We start from the raw sequence: 16,843 nt of genomic DNA, 5'->3' as shown, positions 1-16,843 counted from the left end.
TGAAAAGAGGAGTCCCAATACATGACCCTCTTCCTGTATTTCCTTTATTGTTATTTTTCTTCCTAGCAGTTGTCACTCCATTACCTAGTTATATACTTGTTTGTATACTTATTTGTATAGCTCTCTGTACTAGAATATAATTTTCATGATTATAGACTTTATATATTTGTTCATTGCTGTTACTCCATCTTTTATAACAATACCTAGTACTTAGTTGTCACTCAAACTTTTTTATGAATGGATGAATCAAGCCAGGTGCAGTATACCAAGTTTGCTGTAGACAGATCAAGACAATAAGCTAAGTTGGTAGACTGCATCAGCTCCAAGGTGAAGGCATGGTTTCAAGACTTGCCATTTCAACATTAGCTGATGTTGTTCTACTGTTTGTTATACTGATTTATAGTAAATCAGTTGTCCTATTGATTAGAGTAAGATTGTATAAAAAGGTTTGCAGGTATTGGCAGGCCTGGATTTTGAAGGGAAGGTGGATGGAAAAACTGATAAGATTTTCTAGTTGGAGAATTTTTCTCTCATCATATCCCTCTGAAGAACATTTTTGAGGAGAGTTTGTTATTTAAAATCAAGCTTTTCATGTGCTGGTTAATTGTGGATTTGATAGTGTCAAGATAAAGTATTTAGCATCTGATGATTTTTCTTAGGTTGAGGAGAGATATTATGAAATTATTAGTGACCAGGACATCAAGTTTATTTGATAAATAAGGTAGAAATCTTGTATATATTGAGTGTACATTTCAAGTTTTAGGTCATTTAAAAGTGAAAAACTGAGCCTTGTTGGGTGATTCCTCTTCAGCATCTTCTGGGAGTACAGGCATGAAGGAAGAGGCTCCTTGGGTTTATCTAGGGTTGGTATTTTAACTGGTAAGTACCAGGGTGATAAGGAAGGGTAAAAAACATTGAGGTTCAGGAGGAAACTTGGTTGTATAATAAACCATGGAATTGGAGATGAAATCAGAAGGAAATAAAAATGGAGAAAACTAATATATAGTTAGGATGTGAACTTGAATCTGCCTCCAAGACCCATGCTTTTTTTCCCCCATAAATCATGATCTCAAAGAAAATATCTACTGATAAGTATTGCATTTTAATCCCTCATAAAAAATTTAAAAATTATTTTTATAGGGGCATGTGGGTGGCAGTTAAGTGTTAGTTAATTCAGTTAAGTGTCCAACTCTTGATTTCCACTCAGGTCATGATGTCGGGTCCTGAGATCAAGATTCTGTCTCTCTCCCACTCCATCTGCCCCTCCCTGCCATGCTCATGCACTCTTGCACATGTGCACAAAAAATATATATGTTTATAAATATGGAAAATTATTTAAAACATCACTCATTAAGTTTCTGATGTATCTATGTTCATCCCTAAGCTCTGGATATGCCAGATATGTTCTATCATTAATGAGCTCATAATCTAACAGGAAACACTGACATATAAAGGAATTATTTAAAATGTTAAACACCTTATAAAAATATGATAGAATGCAGAGAGAGGAGATTGCCCATAATACTCTCTCTCTGATCAGTCATCAGCATTATAAATACATAGTTCTATTAAAAGAATGCATGGCTTTAGTAAGGGTATGCATAAAAAAAAAATCTTACAAATATTTATTATTCATTTATTGGATTCAAGAGAGATTAGGAGTAGCTTTAAAGCACTGACATTTAAAACCTGAAAAGCCCTGTAATCAATCTGAATGTCTGCTTAGCCCTGCCCCTCAGATGTTTTATAAATGTGAAAATTTCTGACTGCCAGAAACTATAAAAGACTTCTACAGATACTGGAAATATTTACCAGTCTCTCTTTTTTTGCCTTTATTGAAATCTGAAGAAAATAATACAGATGATTGCTTGATTTTTTATTTATGTTAGACATTATTCCCACTAAATATTTGAGTATACTCTGTGTTCATATACCATTATTACAGATACCACTGCTAGGGATTGCATGAAACAATGTATAAAATGGCCTTCCTAGAGAGCTGGGAAAAAGAAAGCAGTGAATTCAAATCACCTGTCCAGCTACATAGTGTTGACACCTTATAAGTACTATTTTCTAGATTTCAGATTCTTTCTCAAATTTCTTTCATCCTTTGCTTAGTCTACACTCTTCTAGGGTGATTTTATATGCTTGTACAAATTTAATTACTGTTTATCTGCCAGTAATTCCAAATGTGTATATATAAAGTATAAAATCAAGGCTAAATCTCAGAATGGAAGTCTAGGCTTTATATATACATAGTAGGGGATTTTTAGCAGATAGACCATAAATAGAAAGTGATTGTTTGGGGGGAACTTGGGTGGCTCAGTCAGTTGAGCATCTGCCTTCAGCTCAGGTCATGATCTTGGAGTTCTGGGATCAAGCCCTGCATTGGGCTTCCTGCATGACAGAGAGCCTGATTCTCCCTCTCCCTCTGCTGCTCCCTCTGCTTGTTCTCCCTTTCCCTTTTTCGGTCAAACAAATAAATAATAAAAAAAATTTTTTCTTTTCTTTCCTTTTCTTTTCTTTTTTTTTTTTTTTTTTTTTTTTTAAAGAAAGTGATTGTCTTAGCTGAGGCTGCTAAAACATTACCATTTGTATTCTTCTTTGGAGAAGTGTCTGTTCATGTCTTCTGCCCATTTTTGGACTTGATTATTTGTTTTTTGGGTGTTGAGTTTGAGAAATTCTTTATAGATCTTGGTATCAGCCCTTTGTCTGTAGGGTGATTTGCAAATATCTTCTCCCATTCCATGGGTTGCCTCTTTGTTTTGTTGACTGTTTCCTTTGCTGTGCAAAAGCTTTTTATCTTGATGAAGTCCCAAAAGTTCATTTTTGCTTTTGTTTCCCTTGCCTTAGGAGATATGTCTTGAAAGACATTGCTGTGGTCGATGTCAAAGAGGTCACCACCTATGTTCTCCTCTAGGACTTTGACGGATTTCTGTCTCACATTGAGGTCTTTCAATCCATTTAGAGTTTATCTTTGTGTGTCGTATAAGCAAATGGTCGAGTTTCATTCTGCTGTATACAGCTGTCCAATTTTCCCAGCACCATTTATTGAAGAGACTGTCTTTTTTCCATTGGATATTTTTTCCTGCTTTGTTGATTAGTTGGCCATAAAGTTGAGGGCTAAGAGACACATGAAAAAATGTTCATCATCATTAGCCATCAGGGAAATTCAAATCAAAACCACATTAATATACCACTTTACACCAGTTAGAATGGCGAAAATTGACAAGGCAAGAAACAACAAATGTTGGAGAGATTGTGGAGAAAAGGGACCCCTCTTACACTGTTGGTGGGAATGCAAGGTGGTATAGCCACTTTGGAAAACAGTGTGGAGGTTCCTCAAAAAGTTAAAAATAGAGCTACCCTGTGACCCAGCAATTGCACTACTGGGTATTTACCCCAAAGATACAGATGTAGTGAAGAGAAGGGTCACACGCACCCCTGTGTTCATAGCAGCAATGTCCACAATAACCAAACTGTGTAAAGAGCTGAGATTCCCTTCAATAGATGAATGGATAAAGAAGATGTGGTCCATATATACAACAGAATATTACTTAGCCATCAGAAAGGATGGATACCCAACTTTCGCATCAACATGGACAGAACTGGAGGAGATTATGCTAAGTGAAATAAGTCAAACAGAGAAAGGCACTTAAAATATGGTTTCACTTATTTGTGGATCATAAGGAATAGCATGGAGGGCATTGGGAGAAGGAAGGGAAAAATGAAAGGGGAGATATCAGAGGGGAAGAGGAACCATTGAGAGACTATGGACTCCAGGAAACAAACTGAAGGTTTTAGAAGGGATGAAGGTTAGAGGATGGGTTAACCTGGTGATGAGTATTAAGGATGGCACATATTGCATGGAGCACTGGGTGTTATATGCAAACAATGAATCATGGAACACTATATCAAAAACTAATGATGTACTGTATGGTGACCAACATAACATAATACAAAAAAAAAAAATACCAGAGATTGAGTAACTTCAACAATAGACATTAATTTCTCACAATTTAGGAGGTTGGATCATGGTGCCATCATGGTTAAGTTCTGATGAGGGCCCTTTTCCTGGCCTTCAAACAGTTGGCTTTTTGCTGTGTCTTCACGTAGCAGAAGAGGAAGCTCTAATGTTTCTTCCTTTTCTTATTAGGGCACTAATTCCATCTTAGAGGCTCTACATTCATGAATTCATCTAACCCTAATTACTTCCCAAAGTCCCCACCATCTAGTACTAGCCATTGGGGGGGTTAGGATCTCAACATAAGAATTTTGAGAGGACACAAACATTTAACCCTGAATATTGTATGTATTGAATTTGAAATTTCATTGATATATGTAAGTAGAAATAGCTAGTAACCACATCTTTAATCAAGCTACAAAAAATTCTATGCAACATTTTGATCTTTCATTAATTCCCATCTGAGCATGTATATGACTTCACTATCTACTTAGTCACTCAATCTAGAAACTAGAGATTATTTTTTACTCCTCTATCTTTGTCTTCTAACACAGGATTTGGCCACTAATTAATAAAATCATCTACCAAAGCTATATCTAGAAATCATCTACTTACTACTACTGCCTTAATCAAATTTACACTGCTTCTTTCCTCTCTTACAGGAATAAGAACAGACTCAGGGTAACCGTTCTCAAGAATATTGTACCTTTAAAAAGAGTATGTTATATTTTTCCTATCTTTGCCCAATTAAAAATATTTTAAGGGCAGGCTTATAAAACCCCTTCCTATGACTCTATTCTAATCCACTGTATCCAAAGGGGTAGAGAAAGTGCTAGAATAAACACTTTCATCATTATTTTTACTCCTTATCTGCTCCATTGGTTAAATCATTCCTAACGTGTTTAGTTTCAGAATCTGACAGCTGTTGGGTCTCATTATTTATTGTTAGTGTACTACAATTTGAAGTGAGTAAAATACTCATTCTCCACACCCCCCACCCCGCCTTTGGCCTCCTGACTCAGATTGCTAAACCAGGAATATCTTCTACTTTCTCTCTCTAAGACATATGCTGACCTGGGTAGAATTGTGACTCAAGAGGTGGGAGGCTCAATGATGCCAACTACTAGAGCCCTGTTGATACTGAAGCTGGTGGCAAAGGGTGGGCCTTTTACAATGCATTCTGAAAATGGCCACATCTCCCAGTATGGCTCCCAGTGGGCTGTTGCTGTCATAACCTGTAAACCCATAAAATTCTCACCCTGTGACTCAGTCTCTTTCTTCTTTCTTAGATGGTAGAATACACACTGTTCACTTTGTATAATGTTAAAACAGCTAATGCCCTTAGTGCTGGACCATTTTTAAAATACATAAAATCCTTTATTGGAAAATCTGTTCCTTGGAGCTGTTTTGTGATGCCTTCTCCTGTTTAAACAACTTGAATCCTTTTTAAAGACCTTTCTTAAAGGTCCTGACCTTTAAAGACCAGTGTGATCTTGAAGACCTTAAAAACAAACTTGAAGTTTCTCAAGGTCATAAAATCTTGATCTTTCCTGTATTTCCTCACAAAAGTGGGCACATTATGTTCTTGAGTCATGGCCTTTAAGTTACATAAACCTCTATAAAAAAAAATGGTTCTAGGGAAAGGTGGAACCAATTTGTATTGCAGTCCCATTAAGGAACAATACCACAGTCCCATTAAGGATTAGTCAGAAGAATATATAGCAATAGTATTATTTACTCAATAAGTCAGTAGCGTAGTGATAATTGAAGGGTGTAAGAAATATCAATAGGCATGTGGGAAGATTGTTTTTTGGAGAAGTATGTTAGCAAATTTGATCATTATTCAGATTTAAATTTGATTCATAATCACTGGGATTTAAATATTTATTGCATCTTCAAAGTATCAGTAGCTTACTGCTGCTTAATCATGTTCTTATTATTAGTCCATAGGTCTTCAACATCTTCTGTGTGATACTTAAGAGTCTTTTTCAAATAACTGAAATAGGGATATCAGAAATCTAATTTTGCATGTGTCTAAACTAGGAGAAGAGGAAGAAGGAGGAGGGGGAGTAGAAAGAGGAGGAGGAGGTGGGGGAGAGGGACGAAGAGAAAAGAGGGCTTAAAGCAACTCTAGAATATGCCACAAATTTTGCATGCATCATTTCTAAGTCTTACTACTACCCCAAAAGTTATGTGTGTGTAGGGGTATGTGTGGTACTATATTTTAGGTATTTCATCCCTGTATTTTTTCTTTACCACTCCCACCCCAAACCCATTCTATATAAGGAAGTCAGATTTGTGCTCATTGTTTTGAGTAAGTTTGGGAAAAGATGGATTACAGAAGGCACCTGTGAATCTTCCTAATCCTACATACAGATGTGAGAGCATTGGGACATAGAAAAAATATCTTGATCATAAACATAAAGAGGAAGAGATTTCACTAAAACAAGAAAGAGTTTTTCCAGCCAAGTATGAAGGAAGATGGTGAGAATGGAGAAGTTTTGGAGTCTCAGAATATAGGGAACATGTCCCTAATTTTCAGCAGGGAAGCCAGAGGGCAAGCAACATTTCCAGAGAAGAAATAGTTACTAAGAGTCATTTAGGCAAGTGAGACCACTGGCAACCTCAAAGGAATATCTTAGTGCCTCAGGTATAGCTTGAGCTCAACAGAGAGCTTCCAGGTAGGTCTTCAAGATCACCCTGATGAAAGGAAGGATAGAATCTATTGGGTAGATGATTCTGGGACTGCATGGCACCTATCTCAGAATTGCATAGAGTTTTAAAATAGGGACACAGATTCTGAGGAAGGGATAGAAATGCCCTTTCCCTAAAAGACTGAATAACATAAGTTTGTGCCAGTCTAGTATGACAACTCTTTCTTAACTTTCTGTTTCTTGCAATGACCAAGGAAAATTGTTGAAAATACCAGAGGTGTTTAGAGAATATATTTAATTGAATTGAATTAAACAGTGGGAGTAATTTAGAGATCTAATCAGTTGATTCTCATCTAGCTTTAGCTCATCTCCCTCTAGCTAGCATGAATCTGCTTTCAAGGTGTTATATATTTTCTGAATCCTGATCTGAGTCAAACTCTTTCTTACTTGGAATCATATTGGAGTTAGACATTGTAAAGAACTGTAATTTTTCAGGATTCCTTTCTGTCATGAATTTAGGGAGTAAAGTTTGTTTCGTACTTTAAGAAATGCAATTGCAGCAGCTGACACTCGTTACAATGCATCCTAAAGCATAAGTTATGGTTTGCCTATTAATTTCCATCCTAATGTATTTTTATTGTTATATTTTTGCTTACAAAGCTTTTGCTGTCACTTTATTTAATTGAAATCAAATGATGTTATTTACCTTTTAGTGATGCAGAGAAAACTGCATTTGTAAGCTACTGTTATTCAAATTGAATATTCTTACAGAATGCTAAAAGTCTTTAGTGCAGAACATTTTACATATAAATTTAAAATAAGTGCTAAAGTGTGACATCTACTCCACCAGCCCAATAATGGAGATGATATGGTAGTGGAGATTGTAACTGATTATGTGCAAGGCGTTGTTGAAGTCATCAAATGACAGAAGATTCCAACAAATTATCCTCAAGGTAAAGAGAATGGTATCTCCTATCTAAAGACATTATCATTATTTTATATAATATATTTAGTAAAATAAATGAGTAAATACTAACCTTACTATCCTATAATGGTCTGTATCTTTAGCAACATTGTATGATTACTTTAAGATCTTGAAAAGAAATATTGTCATGAATATTTTGGGAAATAATTCAGAAACAAGCCTATAAATTGTGCCCAATTCTAAAGAAGGTACTTTTTCATGACTGACTCTATGAGTTACTTGAATCTGTAAAATGGACTTGGAATTATATCCAATCTAATAGTAATGCCTTATGCATTTCTCAAGTTGTGGAATATCTCGGGAGTTCAGTAAACATTCTCTGCCTTCTAGCTGGATGATTATGGTTTTCTTGCATCTTTAAGTTCAAGTGGTGACCCTGGTTCTGAAGTTACAAGGTTCCTGCAAAGCCCAACAAAACTGTTGAAATAAATAGGATATAGGTTCTTTTTGTTAACTTCTTTATTTCTTAAAACACTAGTTGAAGCCTAGATGTCCATCAACAGATGAATGGATAAAGAAGATGTGGTATATACACACAATGGAATACTATGCAGCCATCAAAAGACATGAAATCTTGCCATTTGCGACGACATGGATGGAACTAGAGGGTATCATGCTTAGCGAAATAAGTCAATCGGAGAAAGACAACTATCATATGATCTCTTTGATATGAGGAAGTGGAGATGCAAGGCGGGGGGGGTTGGAGGAGGTAGGAAAGAAAAAATGAAAAGATGGGATTGGGCGGGAGACAAACCATAAAAGACTCAATCTCAAAAAACAGACTGAGGGTTGCTGGGGGGAGGGGGGACGGGAGAGGGTGGTGGGGAAATGGACATTGGGGAGGGTATGTGCTATGATGAGTGCTGTGAAATGTGTAAACCTGGCGATTCACAGATCTGTACCCCTGGGGATAAAAATACATTATATGTTTATTAAAATAAAAAAATTAAAAAAAACACTAGTTGAAAAAAAGACTAGTTGAATTTTGCTTTTAACTCTAGAACGTTCTGTTAGATTCTAAAACAGCCACAAATGTCTCCCATCCCTGCATGTACATCCTTTTGCAAAGTGACATCACTTGTCCCATTTGAATCTGAATCTGGCCAACCAACTTGCTTTTGCCAGTGGGATGTTGGTAGATGTAATACAAGCAGAGGCCCCTTGTCACTAACCTCTTGATGCTAGAAGTCCTTCTCCCACTGTTTGATGAAAGAGAATGAGAAAGTTGCTGTCCCAGCAATCCCAGTCAAGAAGTAAAGCTACACTAGTCCATTCAGCCCCATTCAGCTAGCCAAGACCAAAAGAATTGCCAGATGAATCCACAGAATTTAAGAAATAATTTGTGTATGTCATTTTAAGCCATAATGTTTTGATATGGTATGTTATGCATCAATAGCTGATGGGATTATATTTCAAGAACACATGGATTGCTGTAACAACGGAGCACACATAGTTTATTCCCCTTGTGCAAGTCCTTCTGACTTTATGTTTTGACTCCTCATTACTTTAGATTCCTCAAGACTTCAACTCAGATGAATAGTTTAAAACCCTAATTCCTTTGTTCTCATCAGTTTTGTAGTTTCCAATCCTGACTTCTTAGTTTAGATTGACATCTCACTTGCTTTGAGTAATTGCCTTAATTATGGGTTGAAAACTACTTTTCTTTGACATTCATCTTTCAGTAGTACACATCTCTATCTGTCAGTGAATTAGTTGAAGCTTCCTTTCCCAGTTACGGCATTATGTTCCCCCATGTTGTAAGTCCTTTGCAGGTCTGCTAGGCTCCTGAACTTGAGTCCACGTAGGTATACCTCAGGCTCTTTTGGTCTGCTTCATTTTGGCTCTCTGCCCTTCTCTCTTGGGGCCTTGGTCACTGCCTTGAATTCTTTGGGTCAGGCATCTGGCTTACAATGTAACTTGAGGAAACATGTGTTTGAGGGAAGTGTTACTGTTACTTGGACCTACATGAAGTCAGACTAAACAGTGGTCTTTGTAATCTCAGGTATATTCGAAGTTATTACTTTTTTAATTTTTTATTATTTAATAGAGAGAGATACAGCAAGAGAGGGAACACAAATGGGGGGAGCGAGGAGAGGGAGAAGCAGGCTTCCTGCTGTGCAGAGAGCCTGATGAGGGACTCGATCCCAGAACTCTGGGACCATGACCTGAGCCGAAGGCAGACACTCAATAACTGAGCCACCCACATGCTCCCAAAGTTATTACTTTCTAAATAGATTATCATTGTGTCCCAATTTTTATCATTAAAATTACTCCTTGAAACAAAATTTCTTTGGTTTTCAGCATTCACTAATTCTGATATCTGTTCTTCACCTAAGTGGTTGGGACTATGAGGAAAATGTTTTGGGAAATTCTTGGATATGAGAAAGAAAAGAGTAAGCCAAAAATGAGAAAAGACAAGGTGAAAGACATAATTTACTCCTATATTTAATCTGTGTCTTAATGTATAAAAGATTTGTGTTCTTGGGAAGTAAGAGGACAATACCTGAATTTAAGTGTGCAAATTCTTACCTCATCATAAGGAAAAAATAAAATTCTTCACCATCAAAAAACTAAGTCTTGGAATGATTTAATGAAGAAGATTATAAAGTCTTTATGTTTGTATTTATATGCATCTGCATTTATACATGCATGCATTATATATGTATGTATCTACAATCTTTAATGAACAAACATTATTTGTTCTTGGGGAGTCATGACTTCTGGGAAGTCTGTTACCTATCTTGAGACATTCTCTATGAAAGATCCACCTCACCCCATCTCCCAGAAGTTTAGCAGAAGGCTAATAGAATATATTCAGACATTCATTAAAGCCATACCATAGTGGCTCAATATAGAGGATACTATACAGACAGACTTAAATATTGCTTTTGTTATTCCAAAGGTTTACCTTTACTTGTGTGATATCTACAGGTTTGTATGTGTTAATTTTTTTTTTTTGGACCTGTTAATTTTAGTGGTTCAATTTTTGCTCAACAATTTTGATTGCATTGGTTTCTTTGTCTTTTGGAATATAGAAATGGAGATGTTATTGTTAAAAAAAAATTCTAAACCACATTGAGATACCACCTTACACCAGTTAGAATGGCCAAAATTAGCAAGACAGGAAACAATGTGTGTTGGAGAGGATGTGGAGAAAGGGGAACCCTCTTTCACTGTTAGTGGTAATGCAAGTTGGTGCAGCCACTTTGGAGAACAGTGTGGAGATTCCTCAAGAAATTAAAAATAGAGCTTCCCTATCACCCTGAAATTGCACTACTGGGTATTTACCCCAAAGATACAGATGGAGTGAAAAGAAGGGCCATCTGTACCCCAATGTTTATAGCAGCAATGGCCACGGTCGCCAAACTGTGGAAAGAACCAAGATGCCCTTCAACGGATGAATGGATAAGGAAGATGTGGTCCATATACACTATGGAGTATTATGCCTCCATCAGAAAGGACGAATACCCAACTTTTGTAGCAACATGGACGGGACTGGAAGAGATTATGCTGAGTAAAATAAGTCAAGCAGAGAGAGTCAATTATCATATGGTTTCACTTATTTGTGGAGCATAACAAACAATATGGAGGACGAGGGTAGATGGAGAGGAGAAGGGAGTTGAGGGAAATTGGAAGGGGAGGTGAACCATGAGAGACTATGGACTCTGAAAAACAACCTGAGGGTTTCGAAGGGGCGGGGGGTGGGAGGTTGGGGGAACCAGGTGTTGGGTACTAGGGAGGGCACAGATTGCATGGAGCACTGGCTGTGGTGAAAAAACAATGAATACTGTTAACGCTGAAAAGAAATAAAACATTAAAAAAATTCTAGAATTATTTATTGTCAAAGCCTTCAATATCAAATAACAATTAAATTTTTAGTTTGCCTTTTAATGTTTTCTGTATCTCCCAGATAGGTTTTTATTACTTTGGTAATTAGGAAAATTAAATATGATATTTTAGGACTTTAAGAACCAAAGTTATAAATGACTTCAACTAAAATCATCTAGTAAATCAAAGTGAAAACTTTGGGTACTTTAATTAAACTTTAAAAATGTGTGTATATTTAAAAACTAATGTTTTCAACATTTTTGTGGAAAAATAAAAGTTGTTTTAAATATATCTTAAATATAACATTACAGTAAAAAAAAAAAAAAAAGTGGTATTTATTGCCCCGTGTTAGGACTATGGGTGATACCGGTTTTCTTTCACTATAATTTTCTGATACAAACTGCAAAAATATGTATGTCAGAAGATTATAAGCTAATAAACTTTAAAAGTTTTGTGAAAACACTGTTTTACATCAAATGATTTTTTAATTTAAAGAAACAGTGTATGAGCTTCAAAGGCTCACTGACCCAACTTTTAAAAACTGTATTGTATTTTGTAAGGAAAAGGCAGTAATGGCCAACAAAAATGTAGAAGCTTTACATAAATTAAGATTCATAGTCTTCAATTATAAATGAAATAATTCTATTTACATATTATTACTACTGATAATGTCCTTAATTGTTTAATGCTTAATTATTTTGAAAATATTAAAATAGGACCACTTTTTGCTTGCCAATCAGGCTAAATGTTATGGTATGTTTTTTATATATATTTATAGTGCGATGTAAAATATTATTTGTTATAGGAAGGCAAAAATATGAAACTCTCAGATGATTTATTAACTATGTGATAAATACATTGTTTGTCATTATAGCATGTTGGGAAATTTGAGGATCTACTATGTTCATAACTATGGGACACTAACTTCAACAAAATAAAATGTGTGTCATAAGACATTAGAAATCTTGTTCTCAGTAGTTTATCATCTACATGAAGAATTTAAGCATAACTAATCTAGTTCATTACCAGTGTGTAGAATGCATGGGAGTCAGAATGCTTTTGAATGAGATAATATCTGAAGTAGAAGTGAATAATGAGCAATTCTTTAATCACTCCTTGTTCATATTTCTGTACAAAGGTTAATTTCTTAAATAAGGTCTTCTGCTTTAATAGATAGTAATTTCAATGAAAATAATTTTGAATCATTTGTTCTCTAAACTATAAAACTATAATTATAATTATAAGCACTATAAATATAATTGAAAACATTACAGTGCGGTACAGCGGAGTCTGTAGTATTAACTGAAAATGATCTTTGACAGTGGGACTTTATAGAAAAAATGCTTCGGCTCCCCCTTCAGAGCCCTCCAATAGCTCCATCTGTTTCAAGTGATTCTACTCCTCCTGTCTTCAAGAAGAGTCAACCTGCCTGCAGTTAATGGTGAGTGAAATTGAAATAAAATTAAAATTCCATTGAGGTTACAGAACTAGGCACCTCATTTCTTTTTTCTTTTCTTTCCTTCTTTCTTTCTTTCTTTTTTTTTTTTTTTTACAAATGTCAATATGCATTGCTTTTGCTAGAACACTATTCACTAAGATCCCTTCAGCATGGTGATCAGAATATTTTGTTACTGTGTTTCATTTTACTTCAGTTTAGTCCATTTTCTGTAATTTTATCACCAAAAGCAATCTGCATGAGCACAGAAACAATCATGACAGTTCTAAATTACCCACATTAAATAATTAGTAACATAAATTTGCTTCAGTCTGGATTTCCTGTCATGAAATGTATTAAATACTGATAAAATTTGATTTTAACACAGGCATATTTGAGGCCTCTCTTGGTTGTGTATTTCCAGTTATTATTATTTCCAGGACAATATATTCAATCATTCATTTATTTGATAAGACTCACCCCATGACCTATTATGGGTAAATTATCATGACAGACATTGAGAAAGCAGAGTAAGTAGAACTCAGTATGTAGTTCAAGAAGCAGAAGAACAACCACTGGTTACAAAACATCATGACAAATATTCACAGATTTATGAAAGAAGTGGTGTGGAAGCACAGAAAAGAACAACTGATCATATTTGGGAAATCAGAGAGAATTTCGTATTCTGTGTGTGTGTGTGTGGAGAGGTGATGTTTGAGGTGTGTGATGAGATATTCTCCATGTGAGCAAATGAAATTGCTTTGATGAAGGAAAAATGTAAATTATACCAGTAGTATGTAGTGATTAAGAACTTGTAGCTTGGAATGTGACAAATTTAATTTGAATTCCAGTTTTCTCATTGAGTGAATCTTTGTGATCTTGACAAGTTACTTAATTTCCCTGAAGATAAATAGAAATAAAAACAACATCCATCTCATAAGCTTTCTATGATAATCAAGAGACCTACTTATAATATACCTAGCAATGTGGCTAGCTTTGATAAATAATAAGTGATAACCAATTACTAATTTTTATATAGGGTTGAAAGTCAGTAAGTATCATTTAGATATTGACACAAGTAGAGAAATAGAAAGACAAATGTGTTTTTTTAAGCTGAATACAACTTCTAGAAGAATTAAAAATTGAGTGACATGTCAGTAACCCATTAAATAAAATCTGTAACATAATAATATAATTCATATAACAAAAGTGATAAATTTAGTAACACATTTAAATGTTAGAACATTATGAAATTATGAAGAGAATGAAGCTCAAACATAGGAATCATAGCAGTCAATGCGAGTTATACTCTCCTACTAAAGACAGATATATTTAGATGGTGTCAGAAATTAATATCTAATTTATGCTTTATAAAAGAAATCTATGTGAAAAGAACTCACTAGATTTCTAATGATAAAATATATGTCATTTGAACAGAAATAAAGAAGAACAATAATAGAAGATGAAATAAAATTTAAGGACAAAAGCATTAAAATAGAATATTTTTGTCTAGTATGCATATTTAACCAGTGATTATTGGTCACACCACTCATGAGTGGCCTTTTTATGTGGACTGAGTTTCTTTAGGAGCTCCAAGGGAAAGCATCCTAAGAAAAAGAGCCAGGTAAAAACCAAGCCACTGTTGATGACCTGGCCTTGGAAATAACGGTCATTTATCTAGGAGTGCATTTGTAGAGATTGTCACAGTGTTTCCTTCCTGAGTTCAGGGAGGGGAGAGTGCCCCCACTTCTTGATGGAGGAGCGGCAAAATCTTAGATGAGCATATGGAAACAGAAGCATTTCTCTGGCCATTCTGAGAGTCCACAGCCCATGATAGTCTCATCAACTAGCAACAAATATTCACATCCTTCAGACAAGCAAAATACACTCATTCCTTCCTCCATGATTTCCCCAATGTGTCATTTCATTATGGTGCCAGGCTGTATCAGAATGAAATGTTACTAAATTGATGCTTAAGAAGAGGTAAAGTTTATACATACTAAGTTTGCATACCTAGAAATCATGAGAACCCATTCAGAAATTCTTTGAGGTGATAAGAAAGTACAGTAAAGTAGCAAGTTAAAACACACAAAAATTATTAATACTCATTTCCAAGAAACGGCAAGTTTGAAAATAAGATAAACAAATATTTATAATAGCATAAAAAATTGGTGTTAAAGATAGGTTAATATTGCCTAAAATAGATTGTACTATTAACAATATAAGTGGGCCTGGATAATTATTTGCAAAATGCAATGAGAAAAAAAGTTTAATATCTTTAATACATGATAAACTCCTAAAAAAATAAGATAAACACATCAAAAGAAAGAAGAGCAAAGAACATGAATAGGCGCTGAGAAAAGAAAAGGAAAAGAAAAATAAATGTTGGACCTACACTGCTAATCAACCTCCTCTGTTCATTCCTGCTGCCCCCCATTCCTTTTACAACTATTAATTCCTAGGAAATATCTTGTACCACCAACTCAACTTTAGCATCTGCTTCCAGAGAACCCAAACTGTGACAAGGATATAAATGTATTTTGAGTATAGTTTTTGGAACGAGTTTTACATTCTTACACATTCTCTATATCCAAATAACTTTACAACTGGAGATTTATTCTGAAGAAATAATATGAAATGCACTTTTGAACATAGGTTATATATGCAAGGTATTAGTATCTTATATTAAAAGTGAAAACTGATAATTGTTTAAATAACTTTCAACTTGCCATTAATTTAAATTAATCCGTTTAAAATGCATTGGCTATCCATATTTATTTGAAAAGGAGATGATCCTATAGCTTTAAGTGAAGAAATTGGGTTACACAACAGTATTTTTTTTAATGAATCCAATTATTTTAACATTTATATATTCATTTCTATTATTTAACATTTACAGTATATGGAATATTTATATATTTGATAGTATTATTTGTGTGCTTAGATCTATATAATTATTTATGTATGTTATATAGTTATAAAAGAATATATAGAGAATAAGAGAAAAAGATTTGAGGGGTATATCATAACATGTTTTGGTATTTATATCTGGTGTGGGTATGGGCAACTATTATTTTCTTTGTAATTTTCTATACTTTTGAAATTTTCTACAATTGTTATGAATTATTTTTGTTTATAAAAAATATATACAAACTTATAGGTAACCACCCTTTCATATTCATGTTGATCTACTTACTCTTGCTACATTTGTTCACCCGAATTTTCTTTGCCAGTCAAAAATAGGGTATGTGTATATATAAAAGTGAATGTGTGGGGAGCAGGGCGGTCCAAGATGGCAACATAGGAAGATCCTGAACTCACCTATCTTCAACAGACACACCAAATCTATAACCGAATATGGGACAATTCCCTCTGAAAAAGACCTGAAAACTGGCTGAACCGCTTCTTTACCACAAACAACTTAAAAAGGCCATACTGACATGGATAGGAGAGGTAGAGACATGGTCTCACCAAAAACCCCACCTGTGGCATATTGACACACATCGATAAGCATCTCATGAATATGAAGTTTCTCCCTGAGAACCAAGGGGTTCATGTCCCACATTAGACATCCTAACTTTTAGAAACTGTACTAGAGATGAACCTCATAATGTTCAGCTTTGAAAAACAATGGGGCTAAAATTTAGGAGACCCAAAAGGCTATAGGGAGCTGAGACACTGCTTTTAAGGGTTTGCATACACTCACTTGAAGTGGGGCCCCACACAAAAGCAGCAGTTTGAAAAGCATCTAGATTATATGTAAAGATTCATTTGTTAATCTTATAGACCAGAGGCCTATTGGGACTCTTTCAAGGGACAGAGGTGCTAGAAAGTGCCATTTTGTGTTTTTTCCCTACTTTGCTAGTGCAGGCAGGTACATGTAGATATTGCAGTTTCCTGTTCACCCACTAAAGCTGTCATGAATGCATGACCCTCTGCTCCCCGCTGCCTTGCTAAAATCAGTGGGCATATGCAGT

Source organism: Martes martes (genome assembly GCF_963455335.1).
Source record: "Martes martes genome assembly, chromosome: 2".
NCBI classification, from domain to species: domain Eukaryota; kingdom Metazoa; phylum Chordata; class Mammalia; order Carnivora; family Mustelidae; genus Martes; species Martes martes.
This window is presented reverse-complemented; position numbering follows the sequence as displayed.